Source organism: Cyprinus carpio, chromosome A13 (assembly GCF_018340385.1).
Source record: "Cyprinus carpio isolate SPL01 chromosome A13, ASM1834038v1, whole genome shotgun sequence".
NCBI classification, from domain to species: domain Eukaryota; kingdom Metazoa; phylum Chordata; class Actinopteri; order Cypriniformes; family Cyprinidae; genus Cyprinus; species Cyprinus carpio.
The window spans coordinates 3,520,586-3,541,095 of NC_056584.1; positions in this window are offsets into that span (position 1 = coordinate 3,520,586).

Below are 20,510 nucleotides of genomic sequence, written 5' to 3' on the forward strand. Positions count from 1 at the left end.
TGTTTTTTAAGCCCAGGTTGCTGGTCTCTGCTGCTGCGGTGAGTGGTTGCCCCCAACAACGCAGGGGCTATCTCGTCAAGTGCACTCACCAGTGAGCAGTGGGCTTGAGGCTCTCAGCCAATCAGAATGCTCACCGGCTCTGCTTGACAAAGCAGCTTTAATCCGGCAGGCGAGTGCATTCGAGAGAGAGAAAAAGAAACAGACAGAGAGGGAGAGGCAAAAATCAGGGCCATCTGGGAGCCCATAGCCCATGCATTTAGATGCAGAGGGAGGTGAAGGGTAGTCTGTTTGCTTCCTCCTGCCTCCTGATCTCTCCGTACTCTCTCTGAGCAGGCTTAATGTGTGGCCAATCTGCTGTTTTTCAGCCCACCCAACCAGCGGTCTTCGCTCTTCTGAGCCTGTGGGGTAAAGTCTTAACTAGGATACCAAAACAGCTGCTGTGTCAGCTAGATATGGCTCGATGCAAGAATTCTGGCTTCAGTACGACACCAGAATCTAATACCTCGGTACCAATACTAAAACTATTATTGAATTATACAAAAAGTGCAATCTTCCTATGAAAAAAAGTAATATAGTACACATTAAGTAGAACAAGTGGCAGAACTATTATTTTGCATTTACACTCCAAGACTTAATGCACAGATACATTTTTACATACAGTATCAGTGTTTTTTATCCCGCCGGTTGCTATGGTTATCACAATCCATAAACTTTGTGATTTTCAGTTAACAGCATTACAAATGTATATTATACAAAAAGCCAGCCAACTTACTGACTGAGCTAAAACTCCCGTTACAAATCAATGAAGCTGACAACACTACGCAGTGGAGCTCTTATTTACATTGCGTTATTTTTTTCATAATGAAAAGATTCACAAACATGCTTTGGCTAAACTCTTTAAAAACTGAAAACGATTTCAGCAGTGTTCACTGGATTCAGACGGTGTGTACGAATAGTCGAATATTCAAATATTCGATCTGCAATAATTATTCACAAAAAAAAAAAAAAAAAAAAAAAATTCAAATTTGCTTAAAAAATAGTTGCTTTGTTGGCCTTATATCCAGTGAATCCCTGATAAATCCTGAGCACACAAACTAAAACTCACAGTTATAACTAGATGCATTGGGTGGCGCTGTGGAACAGAATGGCATCATCTGCCTCTAGATGCACCAAAGTTTGGAATTACTTTGATCAACATGTTGTATGCAAACTTTGTTAAGTGAAACTGAATTATCACCACAATAAGGAAACATGAAATCCAAACACCGAAACGTCATTACTGATCAGTCGAATGATGAAAGACAGCTGTACATCACTGCATTCACTACTGCAGGTAGGCACAGATGGACCCCCGAGTGAGCCAAGAAAACTGCTCATTTTCTCTGCAGCTGGCTTTATTGTTAACAGACTAAGGGGCCATTCACACTGAACACGTTGTCCATTCCAGTGTGCTACTTTTCCATTATTTTTCTATGTAAATGCGCTAGACAGATGTGTATGACAGTTGCACTTGTGTCTCGCTTTTTTTGCATAGTCTCGCACATGAGCGGTGCCAAAAAGTTACCAAAGTGTTTTTCTAGCAGCTAGGCATTTTCAGAAGAGCATGTGGCATTTTCAGCTAGCTAAAAACATGTAAAAACGAACACACAGCATGAGAAGCCAACTTCACTCGATCATGTTGATGTACTTTTTTTTTTCCCAACAAGAACATGAAACAATGAAAACATGATAACCATAAGCTGACTCAATTGTATATGTGCTTTTAAGTCATTTTCCATTCGCTCTGCTTTAAATGCTTTTTTCTGTACAATTTTTTTGTTTGCACACATTGTTTAATGTTTTCAAATGAAATAAAAAAACAGGATGTAATGTATAAGCCTGTTGTGAACATAGCCTAAATACTTAAAAAATAATGTTTGATTTAAAAAAAAACACCTTTCTCATTTACTTCATTTAAATAAAGAAATATTATTATTATTAGTATTTTATTTATGAGCCCAAATATTCAAATGCAATATTTTTTGAAAAGAATTAAGGCAAACTTAAAAACACATCTGATTGGCCATTACATTCACATGCTTAACAGATATGCCCGTTGATTGGTTACAATGCTGCAAAAACATGTTGTAAATAAAAATCTAATTCATGTAGATTTCCACAGCATGTCTGGATGCTAGTGATACAACCATCAGTCATGCTGCCAAGCCATTCTCTCTCGCTCATGTTCCCTCCTCTCTCATCCATCCAGACATTTTCATATGCAAATGGGCCCTGCCTTTCCTGGAAACCTCACTTGAAACCACCCCAACTATACGTTCAACAATTGGTCAACAGGATGCCAGTAAGCGCTTTTCAATGGCACTCATTCCTTTGATTCTTCTGTGCATTTTTTTTCTACCTCCTGCTCTCAAGGGGTATCAAAGAGTTGTGTTCACTAAAAGATGGTTGAGCCAGTTTAATGGCCTGTGACTGCCCTCCCCATTATTGTTCCTATCTACATGTTAAACTACTTAATCCACAAAACACTATTTTTAGTATTTTAATAATCCATAGGATATAGGCCTGTCGCGACTATATCAACTTATCACACAATATATGGACATAACTGTGATATATCGCCTATTGTTGTTTACATGACTGTTAACATGAATGACACCATCATCTTAGTTGATTGCGCTGCCTCTGCTTCGTCACCTCGTCTGCTCTCTGTGTTGGAGTTCGAGGCGGGGCTCAGGAAGCTTTTTTTTTGTGGAGTATATCTCGAGTAATTACAGTGTGAAGATCAATGATTATTTATGACGATGCACTGAAGAATGCCTTGAGCTGAAACATTTGTATTTTTTGTCCTGCTGGTGATTAATGTAAAAATCAAATGCTAAAACAAGACATTTTTGTGATTGCAGATCATGGTTTTATATACTAATGTTATACATGAACAATTTCCTTCTTTAGAATAGGGAACATGTTTCAGTTATAAATAATTTGTTGAAAAAACAACTGGAATAACTGTATATTTCTGTGTAACAGCACTTTACTTTTCCAGATCATGTGATAGCCTGCATTGAAATTCCTATTCTGTATTTATTTTACATATATGATATGCACTTTCTCTAAGAACCAACACAAAATGTTATTTACAAAATAATGACCATTTGTATACACTCTTAAAAATAAAGGTACTTCAAAAGGTTCTTCACAGCGATGCCATAGAAGAACCATTTTTGGTTTTACAAAGAACCATTCAGTCAAAGGTTCTTTAAAGAACCATCTCTTTCATACCCTTTTTACCCTTTAATCTGAAGAACCTTCTTTTGCCGCAAAAAACGTTTTGTGAAACAGAAAGGTTCTTAAGATGTTAAAGGTTCTTTATGGAATCATTTAGACAAAAAGGTTCTTCTATGGCATCGTTGAAGAACTTTATTTTTAAGAGTGTATTTTGTTTTATCTAATATGCTCATTGTTAGGAAAAACACAAATAATGGAGCTAAAAGACGAACAAAGCTTTTACGGGTTTGGAACAACATGGGGGTCAGTGATTAATGACAAAATTTTCATTTTGCAATGGAGTAACCCTTTAAGTAATTACTATTACTAGTCACAAGTGTAGTTATTAGTCATGTATAGTTGTATAATTTCTGATGATTAAAATAAAGTGTTACTGACCATTTATTGTCATAATAAATATTGACCATTTATTGGTTATCAGCCAAAACAACAAAATAATTATTGTCTTGTCTGTATTGACTAAAATATAAGTAACTACCTAGTAACTAGTAAAGTGACTAATTCACTAACTGCTAATGCATTCAAAGAGTAAGTTAGTACACTGATTAAAAAAATAACTGAACAAATAATTCATTCATTTATTCATTTGAGTTTTTTTTTTTTTTTTTTTCAAACAATTCATTGCTGATATGGCTACAGAAAGATGTCGTTTACCTCATCAAAATCAATTTAGACAATTGAGTTGAAAAGAAAATATTTTGATGCAGATGTTGAACAAAATAAAAGACGATCAAATACAATAAACCGGACTGAAAATGTATAACAATAAAAGACAGTACAGATATTATCATTAAAGGGGTCATATGACGTTGCTAAAAAACAAAACAAAAATTTTTATGTGTTTGGTGTAATGCAATGTGTTTACGCATTTTAAGGTTCAAAAAACTTATTTTCCACATGCTGTACATTATTGTTGCTCATCTCTGCCCTGCCTTTCTGAAATGCATTGATTTTTACAAAGCTCATCGTTCTGAAAAGCGAGGTGTGCTCTGATTGGCCAGCTATCTATTGCATTATGATTGGCCGAATTCCTCAAGCGTGTGACTTAAATGTTACGCCCCTAACCAGGTTCAGGAAACGTTCCTCTGTAAAATGCACTTCACACACATTTGAATATTTGGGTTGTACTGTTCTGGAACAATGCTGTAAATAAAACTTAACCACTGATTTCTGGTTGTGTCCTCTTTTGGATAGCCAAACAAAGTAGTTTATCAATAGTTTAGTTTAGATCAAATCTTCTATTCTGTCTATCCTGGTCAACTCCCTTTATTCTAAAATTAAAGAATAGGCTGCTTTAGTGCCAGGTCATTATTTCTCATCTGTCTCTTTCCAGTATGTTTCTAAGCATTGTTTGCATTAGGACTCTCGCTTGGCCTCTGAGCAGATGGCCCCTAAAGCATCACCAGCAATGTTATTAAATCCCACTTTACCCACATACACCCATCCTCCACCCAATGTTAGGGGATATTCTCCTGCTGCCGGTCCATAACCACACACATCAATGTGACACACAGACCAGCGTTCACCCTACACTGACTTCTTTCATGGAAAATGCCCAGTACCATGTTTCCCTCTCAATCAACAGGCAGGCTTTAACTAGTCTGATTGGAGTAGTATATGGCCATACAGAAGATCTTGATTACATGATCCAATTTACAATTATTAAACAAAAAGCCTAGTTGTTTAATGCCATAAGAACTCCTCACCCAACAGCAAGAGAGTAGCTGCTGTAATAAAAGGAAAATATGAAATTGAGATCAATGGGAAAGAGAGAACGTGGGTTTATGTTACAGTCCATCATCATGGTGCTTCTAAAGCATTTCTCTCAGATCAAAGCTTTAAGGCAGGGCTATATGATATCCCATATGACCGCTCACACAGGTATGGAAAATTGATTTAAAGCCTATAGCCTGACCTGCATAATAAACAGGGACTGTTATAGCTATGTGAAGACTAATACAACATCCACACTCATATGCAGCCCAGAAATCTGATTTCCAGAGGCTGCAAGTTGTAGTGGAGATTCATTTTCTGTATGCACATAATGCGTCATCTTTTTGTTTTAAAATACAAACATGCAAAATCAAGGAAAGGACTGGTGTTAATTGATTACTCCTCATCTGCATAAACCACAGAAGGCCATTGGCCAAATTATTTGTTAATAATGCTCAGGCTAGACTTGTGCCTCGGTATCCTCAAAAGCAAGTTCAATTAAACTAAACCGTTCTAGTGTACATGCTACTAAAAAGCATAAACGTGCAGGGACTGAAAATCATCTCTGATTGTCACATATAAATTTATCCGTTCTATTTTCGGGGAGGGGGTGGGGAGAGTGCAGTACAGTATATGTGGGGAGATTTATACTGACGAAAAACAATCAAATTTCACGCAACTTTGCATTTTTCAAGCTAACCTCCTTTTCTTAATTCATACCTCTACATGTAGATGTAAACCTGATGCAAACCTGTACTGACTTGCGAGGCCTGTGCTATTGTTTTACAGTGAAGTTGATGTGACGTGTAGCAAAGTATGGTGTCCCATACTTGAAATTTGTGCTCTGCATTTAACCCATCCAAGTGCGCACACACACAGCAGTAAGTAGTGTGTAGTAGTGAGTAGTAGTAGTGAGTAGGGATGTGCGGGTCTAGTCGACTAAACGGTACAGCTCCTACTAGTCGACACTGAAAACAACAGTCGACTACATGACAGAAAAGAAAAAAAACATGATTATCATTCAAATTACCATAATTTTATGTTACTATGAAATTTCCATTGTTACATTTAAAACATTTTAAATAACAAGTTAAAATAAAACATTTGAAAAATACATTATTTTAAAAAGTGTTTTGGGACGTAAACTACATTTTTACTTCATGCCTCGCATGAGTTTTCTTCGTGTCAGTTGTGGCGAGCTCAAAAGTCACCATGCGAAAGACTCTGCGTGCGCAACTTCAGTTCCTGCAGAGTGCGTTTTTTCAAGTGCAGGAATATGTTTCCATCACCCTGTTTTAATGCGCATTTTGAAGTATCGAATGAGAAAAAAGTGATGAAAACGCCAAATTTCGAATAAAAATCCCTTAATTCGCAAAAAAGTTTTTACGCTCGCTTGAAGTGGTTTTTGACTTGAAAAGGATTCATGCAAAAAATGGGAGATGGAAATGCATTTTGCGAATAAATTCCTCTAAGTGCAAATAAAAAAATATTTGGCTTTGGGCTATGAGGCGGAATAACTTGACTAACAGCAGACTGCATGATCCCGTTCCACAGCATCTGAAATGTTGTTATGGTCGTTCTGAAATGCCTGAGCAAAGTCTGTCATCTAAGTATTTCTGTATAATGTCTTACACGACTGCTTTCCCAAACAGCAGCATGCATCCGCCTCCGAAAGCAATGACATCATTTATTGTGTTTCGTCTGCTCGCTCTGAGGCGCAAGTAATTTATCATATATGAAAATTATTATATTCAGTTCTCCTAGTTTTCTTACTGATATTTAGTGCCAGTTTAACAGGAAGTTACTTTGATGCGTTTGATGGAAACAGTGCTTGTTCACAAATGTTTTATGTGATATTCCAATTTTGCGCATAAGTTAAATTCGCAACTTTGGATGGAAACCCTAATTGCTTCAGGTCCTGTCTTTCTTTTTGTTCATTTTGTTTTTAGATGATATAACCTACATGACGAAGTATGTTTTTAAAAGCCATTTTAAATGATATTCCTTGATAAAAGTCCCTATTGTTTTTGTCTTGTGTTTTAATATGTTGGCAAACGTTATATGAAGATGAAGAATTCTGTCAGGCTATTGATTAATTTTTCATGGTTCAACATTTCCCCAGCTGATTTTAATAAATAAGCATTGGCTGATGTTGAGTGTGTGCTCTTCTATTTTTTTAATTATTTTTTTCTAAACGACCGCCTAAAATTAAATGATGATAACGTGAGGCAAGAAAGAGTATAGCATAATTGTGTGTCATTCTGTGATTCTGTAATTGAGCAGCTTGTTTCTAAAGATATGTACATTTTTACATGTTGGTAATAACAAAAATAACAAAAAGATGCTGTGCTATCAGAACTCAAAGAAAATAAGTTAATATTTATCCATCCAACACAATTTTGTTGTCATGCATGACATTAGAGTAATATATGCTGTCTCCTTTAAGAGTTACAACTTGCTGATGATGTCATCAATGTAGGACAAGCTTCAGTCTATTGCATGGAAGAGAGCAGCCTGTTATTGTAGTTCTTAAGCCATCTGCTATTTTTTTTGTCTTTCAGAAGTATCATTGGTATGAAAGTTTATGTTAAAAGTAATTCAACAATATGTGATAGTATTTGTGTTAAGTGTAAACTTTCATGTGAATATTTATACAGATGTGTGTCTCCATGTGTTAACTGTGTTATGCTCAGATAAGTAATCTATGTTTGCGGTTACATATTGTTAATCATTTTATTTGGCTCAATATAATGCAAGTTATTCAGCATACAGTTCAAAATGTGAGAGATTAAAGATGTTACAGTAGTTTATTTCATATAGATGTATGCAAACTAATATGCACTGTTATTTCATATGTGCTTAATATATACACCTAGTAATGTGTGTGAAATATTTTTTTTTTTAATGTACTTCAATTCAAATTTTGTTCCTTTCAGTTTTACCCTACTTCCAGGGTAAAACTTATAATCAACAGCACTAAACAGTGACAAAGTATCAAGCCGTAAATCCAGCAGTCAACACACCTCAGGTTCTCATGCTACTACTCGAAGAACTAAAGAGTATGTATAGGAAGAAGCTAGACTGCAAGCTAACAAACTGCTCAGTTCACCTGCAATCTTAGAAGATTAGGTCTCCGCTAACCAAACTGCGTCAATAGAGTATGCCACAATTGCCGTCATATGAGATAGAGGCTCCCGATTCAGGTGAAGACTGCAGATATTAGGAAGTCTTAGAGAATGTCATCGACAACGAAAACACATACTCAAGATTAGCAATCTGAGGAAGCGATCAGATATGCTCCCCTACCCTGATAAGTATCACAGTAGGCTGTCACAGAGTATTGAGCTTTCTCTCTGTCAAGAACAGATGATATCCTTACTTTCAGGGTTTCTGCAGATTTTTTAAGCTCAAATGTAATACTTTTTAAGATCTGCACAAATAAAATGAATACCATATGAGTGGGGCAGGGCAATGTCTATAGTAACATATTAAACTGTAAAATGACTATGAACAGCACTGTGGCAGCAGCGGAGTCATCCAGGTTCCTGGGCACCACCATTTCTCAGGACCTGATGTGGACAATCACATTGACTCTATTGTGAAAAAGGCCCAGCAGAGGTTGTACTTCCTTCACCAGCTGAGGAAGTTTAACCTGCCACAGGAACTGCTCATACAGTTCTACCCAGCCATCATTGAGTCCATCCTGTGTTCATCTAACATCTTGTATGGTTTGGCTCAGCTACCAAATCAGACATCAGAAGACTACAACGAACAGTCAGAGTGAGGAAAAGGGCTGGTAAAATCACTATGGACCCCACACACCCAGCACACCACACTCCCTCTTTGAACTGTTGCCCTCTGGCTGGCGCCTGTGATTTTTGTGGAACTAAACGGAGAGATGTGTGAAAGGTTTTTTAGACAAGGGAATATTTTTCCTGAACAACACATAACACACCTAAGGACTGTACATATGTAAATAACTCAGCAAACTTTCACATATGCACATTCACATTCACATTTCTGTCTACTGACATTTTCTGTTTCTCTATATTTTATTACTATATTGTTATTTATAACTTATTGTATATTCTCTTTATTGTTAGTGTTTGTATTCCCATAAATGATATGTATGTCTTAACTATATTTGTACTTTCTGTACTTGGAAGCTCCTGAAATCAAGACGAATTCCTGGTGTGTGTAAATTGGCAATAAAGCTCTTTCTGATTCCTTAAAAAAGCATGATTTACAGTTCAGATACAAGTTTTCCACACAAAAACAAAAAGTTTTATAAAATGATACACTTCACATTTCAGGCTTTAAACCATTTTTAATAAAATAAATGAGTCAAAAGTATTATTATATCAATGTAAACAATTATTATCAATAAATTATTATATTAATTAACATTTAAATACATTTTACTGTTTAAATTTTTATAATGCAGTAAAAAGTGAAGTAAAGGGTTGGAGCATGGTTGGATCAAAACTCTGCAGGGCTGCTGCCCTCCAGGAATTGAGTTTGACACCCCTGCTCTAACTATTAGGCCACAACTGCCCTAATATCTTCTTATTGATCAACCAATTCACATTTACAGCTCTGCATGTCTGCAGGGTAAAAACATGGGTCGATCTTAACATTGGTCAGTTTCAAGACCGCAGTATTAGGACCACAATTTCTGCTAGGACCCTTTTTTTTTTTTTGTGACAGAGCCATCTAGCCAGTTCTATCCCAACAGATGAGATTTATTCAAACATCAAACAAACAGATGTAAATCTATGGAAACTATTCAATTTTATCTTTCCATCTTATTTTTAATGTTAGGGCTGGCATAAACTTGAGTGTGTGAGGTGATGTCGGCAATCTCCATTTAGTCTATTTTAGCTGTGCAAAAACAGTACACTGTGCTGCTGGATGTCATAAATTAGTATTTGTATTCAAATTATTTAAAATTTATTAATGTACTAATACAATCACTAATTTATACAGCATACATACAAACCCGATTCCAAAAAAGTTGGGACACTGTACAAATAGTACAAAAAGGAATGGAATAATTTACAAATCTCATAAACTTATATTTTATTCACAACAGAATATAGATAACATATCAAATGTTGAAACTGAGACATTTTGAAATGTAATGTCAAATACTGGCTCATTTTGGATTTCATGAGAGCTACACATTCCAAAAAAGTTGGGACAGGTAGCAATAAGAGGCCGGAATAGTTAAATGTACATATTAGGAACAGCTGGAGGACCAATTTGCACTTTATTAGGTCAATTGGCAACATGATTGGGTATAAAAAGAGCCTCTCAGAGTGGCAGTGTCTCTCAGAAGTCAAGAAGCATCACCAATTCCCCCAATGCTGCGGCAAAAAATAGTGGAGCAATATCAGAAAGGAGTTTCTCAGAGAAAAATTGCAAAGAGGTTGAAGTTGTCATCGTCTACAGTGCATAATATCGTCCAAAGATTCAGAGAATCTGGAACAATCTCTGTGCGTAAGGGTCAAGGCCGGAAAACCATACTGGATGCCCATGATCTTCGGGCCCTTAGACGGCACTGCATCACATACAGGAATGCTACTGTAATGGAAATCACAACATGGGCTCAGGAGTACTTCCAGAAAACATTGTCGGTGAACACAATCCACCGTGCCATTGGCCGTTGCCGGCTAAAACTCTATAGGTCAAAAAAGAAGCCATATCTAAACATGTTACAGAAGCGCAGGCGTTTTCTCTGGGCTAAGGCTCATTTAAAATGGACTGTGGCAAAGTGGAAAACTGTTCTGTGGTCAGACGAATCAAAATGTGAAGTTCTTTTTGGAAAACTAGGACGCCATGTCATCCGGAATAAAGAGGACAAGGACAACCCAAGTTGTTATCAGCGCTCAGTTGAGAGGCCTACATCTCTGATGGTATGGGGTTGCATGAGTGCGTGTGGCATGGGCAGCTTACACATCTGGAAAGGCACCATCAATGCTGAAAGGTATATCCAAAGTTCTAGAACAACATATGCTCCCATCCAGACGTCGTATCTTTCAAGGAAGACCTTGCATTTTTCCAACATGCCAATGCCAGACCACATACTGCATCAATTACAACATCATGGCAGCGTAGAAGAAGGATCCGGGTACTGAAATGGCCAGCCTGCAGTCCACATCTTTCACCCATAGAAAACATTTGGCGCATCATAAAGAGGAAGATGCGGCAAAGAAGACCTAAGACAGTTGAACAACTAGAAGCCTGTATTAGACAAGAATGGGACAACATTCCTATTCCTAAACTTGAGCAACTTGTCTCCTCAGTCCCCAGACGTTGGCAGACTGTTTATAAAAAGAAGAAGGGATGCCACACAGTGGTAAACATGGCCTTGTCCCAACTTTTTTGAGATGTGTTGATGCCATGAAAATTAAAAATCAACAAACTTATTTTCCCCTTAAAATGATACATTTTCTCAGTTTAAACATTGATATGTCATCTATGTTGTATTCTGAATAAAATATTGAAATTTGAAACTTCCACATCATTGCATTCTGTTTTTATTCACAATTTATACAGTGTCCCAACTTTTTTGGAATTGGGTTTGTACAAAAAAATAAGTAAATAAATACAAATCTATAGGGTCCTAGAAATGCAGTCATGAAACTGGTCAATAAAACAGACTTATTGAAAATGCACATTCATTCTCTGCCAGCAGGAGGTGCTTTTGGAAAGGCAGAAATATAACCCGTTTCCCTGGTAACAGCAGCACACAAAGCAGTAGCACCAGACTTTGAAAGGTGCAACACTCGTGTTTATTTAAATGAAATCATTGCCTTTTGAAGTTTAATCGTTACATTAAGCCATATCGCAATTCTGGTCTTTCCGTCCCCAAATTTAAGACCTCCTGAAATCATAATTAAGACTTTTTAAGACTTTTTAAGGACCCACAGGCAAGCCTGTTTTTTGTTCATGTAAGACCACCTGATGATCTCAGCCACTTACCAGCACATGCTCACTTACATCAGGGCTTGATGCTTACCTTTTTCCAAAGGAGCACATTTGCTCCTAAGTTGAAAAGTTTAGGAGCGCATTAAAAAAAATTTAGGGGCACAATGCACATTTTTCAAATAATTTGTTTTAGCTTAATAAGGGGATATAAAGAGACAATTACAAGCACAATTATTTAATTTATCAGAATACAGAAAGTAAGTTAGGAAATAATTTGCTTCAGACACTATTTAATAGGCTAATTATGTAATTAGTTATAGTCCTATAAATGATGCACATTAGGTATGTGACAGTATCAAATTTTCACAGTAGTCATTAAAGCTTTGTCACGGCATATATATATATATATATATATATATATATGGTATGAATATATATATATATATATATATATATATATATATATATATATGTATATATATATATGTTATGAATATATATATATATATATATTTTTTTTTTTTTTTTTTTTCATCACAATATATAATTTCTAAGGGAAAAAAAGTGTTGTCCTTTACTTAAGAAAGACTTTATTTAAAAAAAAAAATACACAAAAAATATAAAGTAACCAAGTGTTTCAAGATTAGAGTGCAAAAGATTGTACAAATGAACGAAAGAACAGTAGGTAACACTTCACAATAAGGTCCCATTAGTTAACATTAGTTAAAGCAGGTTAACATTAACTAACAATGTGCAATAGCTAATTGCTGCAGTAGTTAATATTCTTTGTTAATGTTGATTAATAAAAATACAACTATGTTAGTTAATGTTAGCTCCATTGAATAATATCAGCAGACACAACTTGTGATTTTATTATGTATTATTAAAAGTTGAAATTAACATGAGCATGGTTAATAAATGCAGTCATTATTTTTTTTCATGTTAATTAATGGAACCTGTTAAGTGTTACTGAACAATAATAAAGAATCAGTCAATATACAGATAGGCCCACTGTTCTCTATTATAGATCAGTGGATAAGCCATGTTTTAGGTTAGAAAATTCTTTAAGTGTTAATTATTAATAAACATTAATTACACAGTTAACAAAGTATTGCAGCTGCTTTGTTTACAGGGTTACCAGGGCAACGGCAGTATTTCTGTCTCTGTCAGCGCCATCTAGTGGCGAATATGCGCTTTCATTCAGCGTGTCTCCTTCACTCGCTCCGCCTTTCTTGTCATCTGTGCTAATTTAAATTAAATGTTACCTTTTTAAATTTCAGTAATCATATGAGGCTGTATCACTAATTGTCCATAAATAAACTGAAGAAATTAATATGTTTGTTATAGGCTACTGTATAAGTCAGGCTGTTTTGTATTTTGTATTGTATTCGCACTCATGCTCCTAAATACATTTTCCAGTTCGCACACATCTATTTTTAATCGCAAATGTGAGTAAAATGCTCGCACTGTCAAGCCCTGTTACATTCTAACATGCAGTCACAAGATATGGGTATAAATGCTCACACTTACCCCCAGATCAAGATGTGCTCCAACCCCACCTCATGTTCGATTTCACACAAGCACACCTCATATAAACATTGATGCAAATCACAACATGCCTGACATTGTTAGAATCATGGGGAGAAGAGAAATTGTTTCCACAGGCCTATTACAATTCAGTGACTCCCCTGAAAATTACAGAGCATGGAAAGCATCGTTCTTTCTGCCACTGATAATCTCAGTCTCACAGCTACAGAGGACACAGATCTCTTGGTCAAGTGGTTAGGAGCAGATTCTATAGAGCAAATGAAACACATCAGATTGGTGCACATCATGTGGAAAACCCCGACAGAGGTCTCTCAGTGATTTAGGAATGGATAGATGATTGTTTTGGGGTACCTGAAATCATTGAAAGCTCACTACTCAGGAGACTGGAGACTTTGCCAAAGATTTTGACTAAAGAATGGAAGAAACTCAGGGAATTAGGAGACCTTCTCATGGAGCTTCTAGTAGCAAATTCTGATGGAGTGCTTCGGGGTCTTATTTGCTTGGACACAGCTTGTGGCATAGCCAGCATAGTGCAAAAGCTACCTTTCAGCCTACAAGATAAGTGGATGACCCTGGGCTATACATTCAAACAACAACATTCCCTTCCCCCCATTTTCTGTACTAGTCAACTTCGGAATGAGAATGAGGAATGATCCTAGCTTTGCCATTGCCCTTCAAGCTGATAATTCAAAGCCAGAACATCTCAGCAACACTAACAGAGCATACATCCCAGTTCACACAACAGATGTCTCCCCTCAAAGGTTGACGACCTGTGAAACTCAAGGACCCAAGATAGACTTAACTAAGTTCTGTCCTATACACAAGAAACCACATCCTTTCAACAAATGTCGTGGGTTCAGAGAGAAATCCATTGAAGATTGAAAGGCCTTTTTGAAGCAGAATGGGATTTGCTTTAAATGCTTAGCATCGACAACACATGTTGCAAGGAACTGTGAAAAACTTGTCAAGTGCATTGAATGTGGCAGTGAAATGCACCATTCTCTCCTGCACCCAAAACCTGTGTATAAGCCTGCTAAAGCTCAAACACTCATTAAAGAGTATGGCAGGGAGAAGAAAGACTCTTATGAAGATGATGTGTTTACCAAATTTACAGATGTCTGTGGTAGCAATTTGAGTGGCAAAACATGCTCCAAGATCTGCCTCGGCACAGTGTTTCCAAGTGGCCAAAGGGAGAAGGCAATCAGGGTTTACACCATCATTGATGACTGAAGTAAACAATATTGGTTAGATCTAAATTCCTTGGATGTTTTCAATGTGGATTGTGACGATTCTTCTTGACCTCAAAACTTGTGCTGGGGTCTCCCAAAAGACCGGGAGGGGAGCATATGGGTTTCAAGTAATGTCCGTTTATGGATGAGTAATTCTCTTTCTACCTACCTTAAAGGGTTAGTTCACCCAAAAATGAAAATTAGCCCATAAATTACTCACCCTCAAGTCATCCTAGGTGTATAAGACTTTCTTCTTTCAGACGAATCCAGTCTGAGTTATATAAAAATTGTCTTTGATCTTTCAAGCTGTTTCATGGCACTCAGCGGGTGTGGCATGCATCAGTCCAAAAAAAAGTTAAATAAAAAGCACCTTCTAGTTTAAAAAAAAAAGTGTCTCACACGGCTCTGGGGGTGTGAAACAAAGGCCTTCTGTAGCGTATCGATGTGTTTTTGTAAGAAAAATATCCATATTTAAAACGTAATATCACTTTAATGTAGCTTGCACCAACAGTTGTATACAGAAGCAGTTCCAGGCTGATGACGTATAAGGTCAGTGCTGTGCATGTGCCAATGAGTCTTGTGAAAACCAACGTTTGTTAACAGAAGCAAAGAAAGCAAAGTTTCCTTACTTTAGCAAAGCAAAACCATCTCCTCTTGGCTTATATCAAAATCCTCCAACATTCTTCTTTACAAATGCTCATTTCTAATTAGTGACCACTGTTTTGTTTCGATCTCTCCGTAGCGCTTCCATGTTAAACACTTCTGAGCGGCGCATGCGCAAAGCCGAACTCTATATGTCAGTGGTTCCCAAACCTTTTTCCTTGGGGGGCCCCCCCATGTACATATTTAACAATCCATGACCCCCCCCCCATATATAATATATATATATATAGATATATATATAATATCTATATATATATATAATATATATATAGATATATATATATATATATATATATATATATATATATATATTAGTGCTGGGAAAAAATTAATCGCATCCAAAATAAAAGTTTGTGTTTGCATAATATATATGTGTACTGTGTGTATAATTATTTTGTATATATAAATACACACAATATGCATGTATATAGTCAATCATTTTTATTTATTATATATAAATTATTTATATTTATATATAATATAAATTATGTATAAATGTATATACAGTATATACATGCAAAAATTTAATTAATACATGCATATGCGTGTATTTATATACAAAATAATTATACACAGTACACACAATATATTATGCAAACACAAACTTTTATTTTGGATGCAATTAATATTTTTCCCAGCACTAATATCTATATATACAGTACAGACCAAAAGTTTGGAAACATTACTATTTTTAATGTTTTTAAAAAGAAGTTTCTTATGCTCATCAAGCCTGCATTTATTTGATCAAAAATACAGAAAAAACAGTAATATTGTGAAATATTATTACAACTTAAAGTAATAGTTTTCTATTTGAATAGACTTTAAAAGAATAATTTATTCCTGTGATGCAAAGCTGATGTTTTCAGCATCATTACTCCAGCCTTCAGTGTGTCACATGTAACATCCAGTCTATCACATGATCATTTAGAAATCATTCTAATATTCTGATTTATTATGAGTGTTGGAAACAGTTCTGCTGTCTAATATTTTTGATGAATAAAAGGTTAAAAAGAACTGCATTTATTCAAAATAAAAAAAAAATTCTAATAATATATACTCTAATATATTTTCTTTACTATCACTTTTTATTAATTTAACACATCCTTGCTGAATAAAAGTATTGTTTTATTTTAAAAAAAAAGAAAGAAAAAAAATTACTGACCCCAAAATTACTGACCAGTAGTGTATATTGTTATTACAAAATATTTATATTTTAAAAACATATCTTCTTTTTTTATTTTTATTTTTTTTTACTTTTTATTCATCAAAGTATCCTAAAAAAGTATCACATGTTCTGCAAAAAATCTTAAGCAGGAGAACTGTTTCAAACTTTGATAATGAATCAATCATATTAGAATGATTTCTAAAGGATCATGTGATAATGATCCTAAATTTCAAAAATTCAGCTTTGCATCACAGAAATAAATGATAATTTAAAGTATAATAAATTTAAAAACAATTATTTTAAATTGTAATGATATATCACAATATTAAATTTTTTTCTGTATTTTTGATCAAATAAATGCAGGCTTGATGAGCAGAAGAAACTTCTTTCAAAAACATTAAAAATAGTAATGTTTCCAAACTTTTGGTCTGTACTGTATATATATCTATATATATATATATAATAGTATATATATATATATATATATATATATATATATATATATATATATAATATATATAAGGTGGTGTAACGGTTCACAAAAATTCACGGTTCGGTTCGATACGATTCACTTGTTTCACGGTACGGTTCGGTACGTTTTGATACAGCAAAAAGAAAAAAATTCCAGAGAAATTTCCTTGATTTTTTTTTTTTTTATATTAAAACTAACATAATAAAGTGTGATATTTTTTACTTTGAGTAATTCTGGAGCTATAATTGATTCTTCTTATGAGCATATAAAACAAAACAGCTTTCTTGGAAAAAATGAAATATTGTAGTAGTTATAAACCAAGGTTTATTTTATTTCAGATTAACATTTGTGGGCAGCAATTGTATTCATAATGTCAAAATAAAACCGACGTAATGTTACTTGAAGGCATTATAGACTACTATTCCTGCCAAACTTTCATGGTTGCAGTTAGTGTTACTACAGTAAATCCATGGTGAATGTTGCAGATCTGGACACTGGATAGTTCATTCGCGGCACAATGTGTTTCCACGCGCTGTTTGATCCGTTAATAACGGAGAAATGTGAATGTTTCTCTCTAGATCTCGCAGCGATGTTATTACTTCTGTGGCAAATTCAAATGCTTTCTTTACTGGATCTCTTATTAGCGCTGTGTAGTAACAGCGTCGTATGATCACGATCGGCTCACGCTGCACTGGTCCAAACTGATAAGCGGACCCCAGGTTGGGAACCAATGCTATATGTCATCCGCCCGGAACTGCTTCTGTGTACAACAGTGAGAGCAAGCTACATTAAAGTGATTATTATGTTCTGAATATGGATATTTTTCTTACAAAAATGCATCGATTTGCTACAGAAGGCCTTTGTTCACCCCCCAGAGCCGTGTGAGACAATTTTTTTTATGGATGGGCGCTTTCTATTTAACTTATTTTGGACTGATGCATGCACACACCCATTGAGTGGATTCATCTGAAAGAATTAAGTCATGTACACATACGATCACTTGAAGTTGAGTAATTTATGGACTAATTTTCATTTTTGGGAGAACCAACCTTTTAATAGAGTTTGACGACATCACAGATGATTGCTTATAAGTTGTTCTTCATCATCCTCATCTGAAGGGTATTGACCCAGAAGTTCCAATCAGGATGCTGTTGGGAAGAGACATAATAAAGGTACAGAAAGTGATGGAGTACAGTAATGGACACAGCAAAGCTCCTTATGCTCTGAAGTTAGACATTGGTTGGGTCATAGTGGGCAACGTCTGTCTAGGCAAGGTGCACAAGCCTGAGCGAGTCAATGTTCTTTTCACCAACACCTTGGATAGTGGTCGCCAATCGCTTTTCGAGCCATGTCCTAACACTTATCACATCAAAGAGAGAAAGTCTTCAAGCTATGGCTGCTGTGAAGAGGCCTGTATGGGATGGACATAATGTAGAATGGGATGTCTTCAAGAGAACAAAGGATGATGAAAAGTTACCTCTGTCTGTCGGAGATTTGACTTTCCTCCATATAATGAAGGGAGGTTTCTACAAAGATGAAAGGAATAGCTGGTCCCCCTTCCATTTAAACCTCAGAAGTGACGCCTACCAAACAACAAGACACAGGATTTAAATCAATTCAGATCTCTACAGAGGTCCTTTTCCAAGAAACCTATCATGAAAGAACATTTCTTTGCATTCATGGAAAAGATACTGACAAAAGGTAATGCAGAGATTGCCCTACCACTTAAGCAGCAGGATGAGTGTTTGTATTTGCCACTTTTTGGAGTTTTATCACCCAGAGAAGCCAGAACAGTTCCAGGTGGTCTTCAATTCCAGCTATCAATACAATGGGGGTTTCACTGAACAATGTACATTTGAAGCGTCAGTGAATACAGGATGACGGTCCATATATTCGGGAACAGTCCTTCTCCTGCTATTGCGATTTATGGCCTCAGACAAGCAGTGAAAGTCTGAGTTCGGAGCAGATGTTGGAAGGTTTGTATAAAGGGATTACACAATCGGTTTACATTCGTATGGCAGGCTTTTGGATCATGGGAGCCAAAAGATGCATTTGTTCCCTTATCTATGGATGTACGAGTTGCAAAAAATTGTGTGAACAAAGTAAAACACAGAAGATGGCCGATTTGCCCATGGACAGAGTCAGCAATGAACCCCCCTTTACTTAAGTAGGGACTGATGTATTTGGTCCTTGGACCATTTCTGCCCACTGTACAAGAGGATGACTCATGAAAAGCAAGAGATGGGCAGTGTTGTTTCACCTGTTTAACCATCAGAGCTGTCCATATTGAGGTAATGCAGTCTATGGACACATCTTGTTTCATAAATGCCTTGAGATGCTTCATTGTCATTTGTTATCCAGTAAAACAGATAACTCAGATTGAGAGACAGATTTTGTGCAGTGGAGCGTGCAGAAAACTGGACATCCCTTTTAACTTGAATGCAGCTAAGGTAACAAGATTTCTTGCAGAACAAGGATGTTCTTGGATCTTCAACCCTCTTCATGCTTCCCACATGGGTGGAGTGTGGGAGCAAATGATTGGGATAACTCTGAAGATCTTGGACTCAATGATGCTGCAGCAGGGACCATCAAGAATCATACATGAGGTACTCACAATATTCATGGCAGAGGTGACGGTGATAATAAATTCCAGACCATTGGTAATGGTTTCTATGGACCCTGAGGATCCTCTCATATTTACCCCCTAGTTACTCACTCATAAGTATGGTCTTTATCCTTGTCCACCCTGGGAGTTTGATCATGCCAACCTTTTTACAGAAAGCAATGGAAGCAGGTCCAAAATCTGGCATTCACCTTCTGGGACAGGTGATGAAAACGATATCTCTTCACATTGCAATCTAGGAAGAAGTGGCAATTGAAAAGGCAACACATCACAGAGGGCAGTGTAGTTTTTTATGAAAGATCATCAGTTCAAATGTAACCAGTGGCCCCTGGGGTGCATCACTAGAGTGTCATCCAAGTGAAGATGGAAGGATACGAAAGGTGGAGATTAAGGTCATGGAGTCAAGAGTCAAAATTTTTCATCTCACCCATAACTGAAGTGGTGATGCTCATTCCTTTAAACTAATTCAGAGACTGGTTTATTAGCAGTAGGTTTGGTATCTCGCAATACCAGACAGGGAGTGTGTTGTCATGTATGACATTAAAGTAATATATGCTGTCTCTTTTAACCTGTTAAACCACACCTGGACACCAGCGCACTGAACACTCTTTGTTTGCATGTGTCAATGTTTACAAATAGATTAAATGAAACGGAACAAAATTAATCTTTACAAACTATATATCATTATAAAGGTCTAAGCCTCAAGCACCGACGACAGATCGCTGTTTTTCAATGGAAAGCTTATAAGTAATGTATTTGCTAAATTTGTGTAAGCAGTACACATCAAAACAAGCATAATCAAAACGCAGTACGTACCAGATTCATCGTAATAAGTCATAAACACATCCAGAGCTGTAAATCCCGGTTTAGATAGAAAGGTAA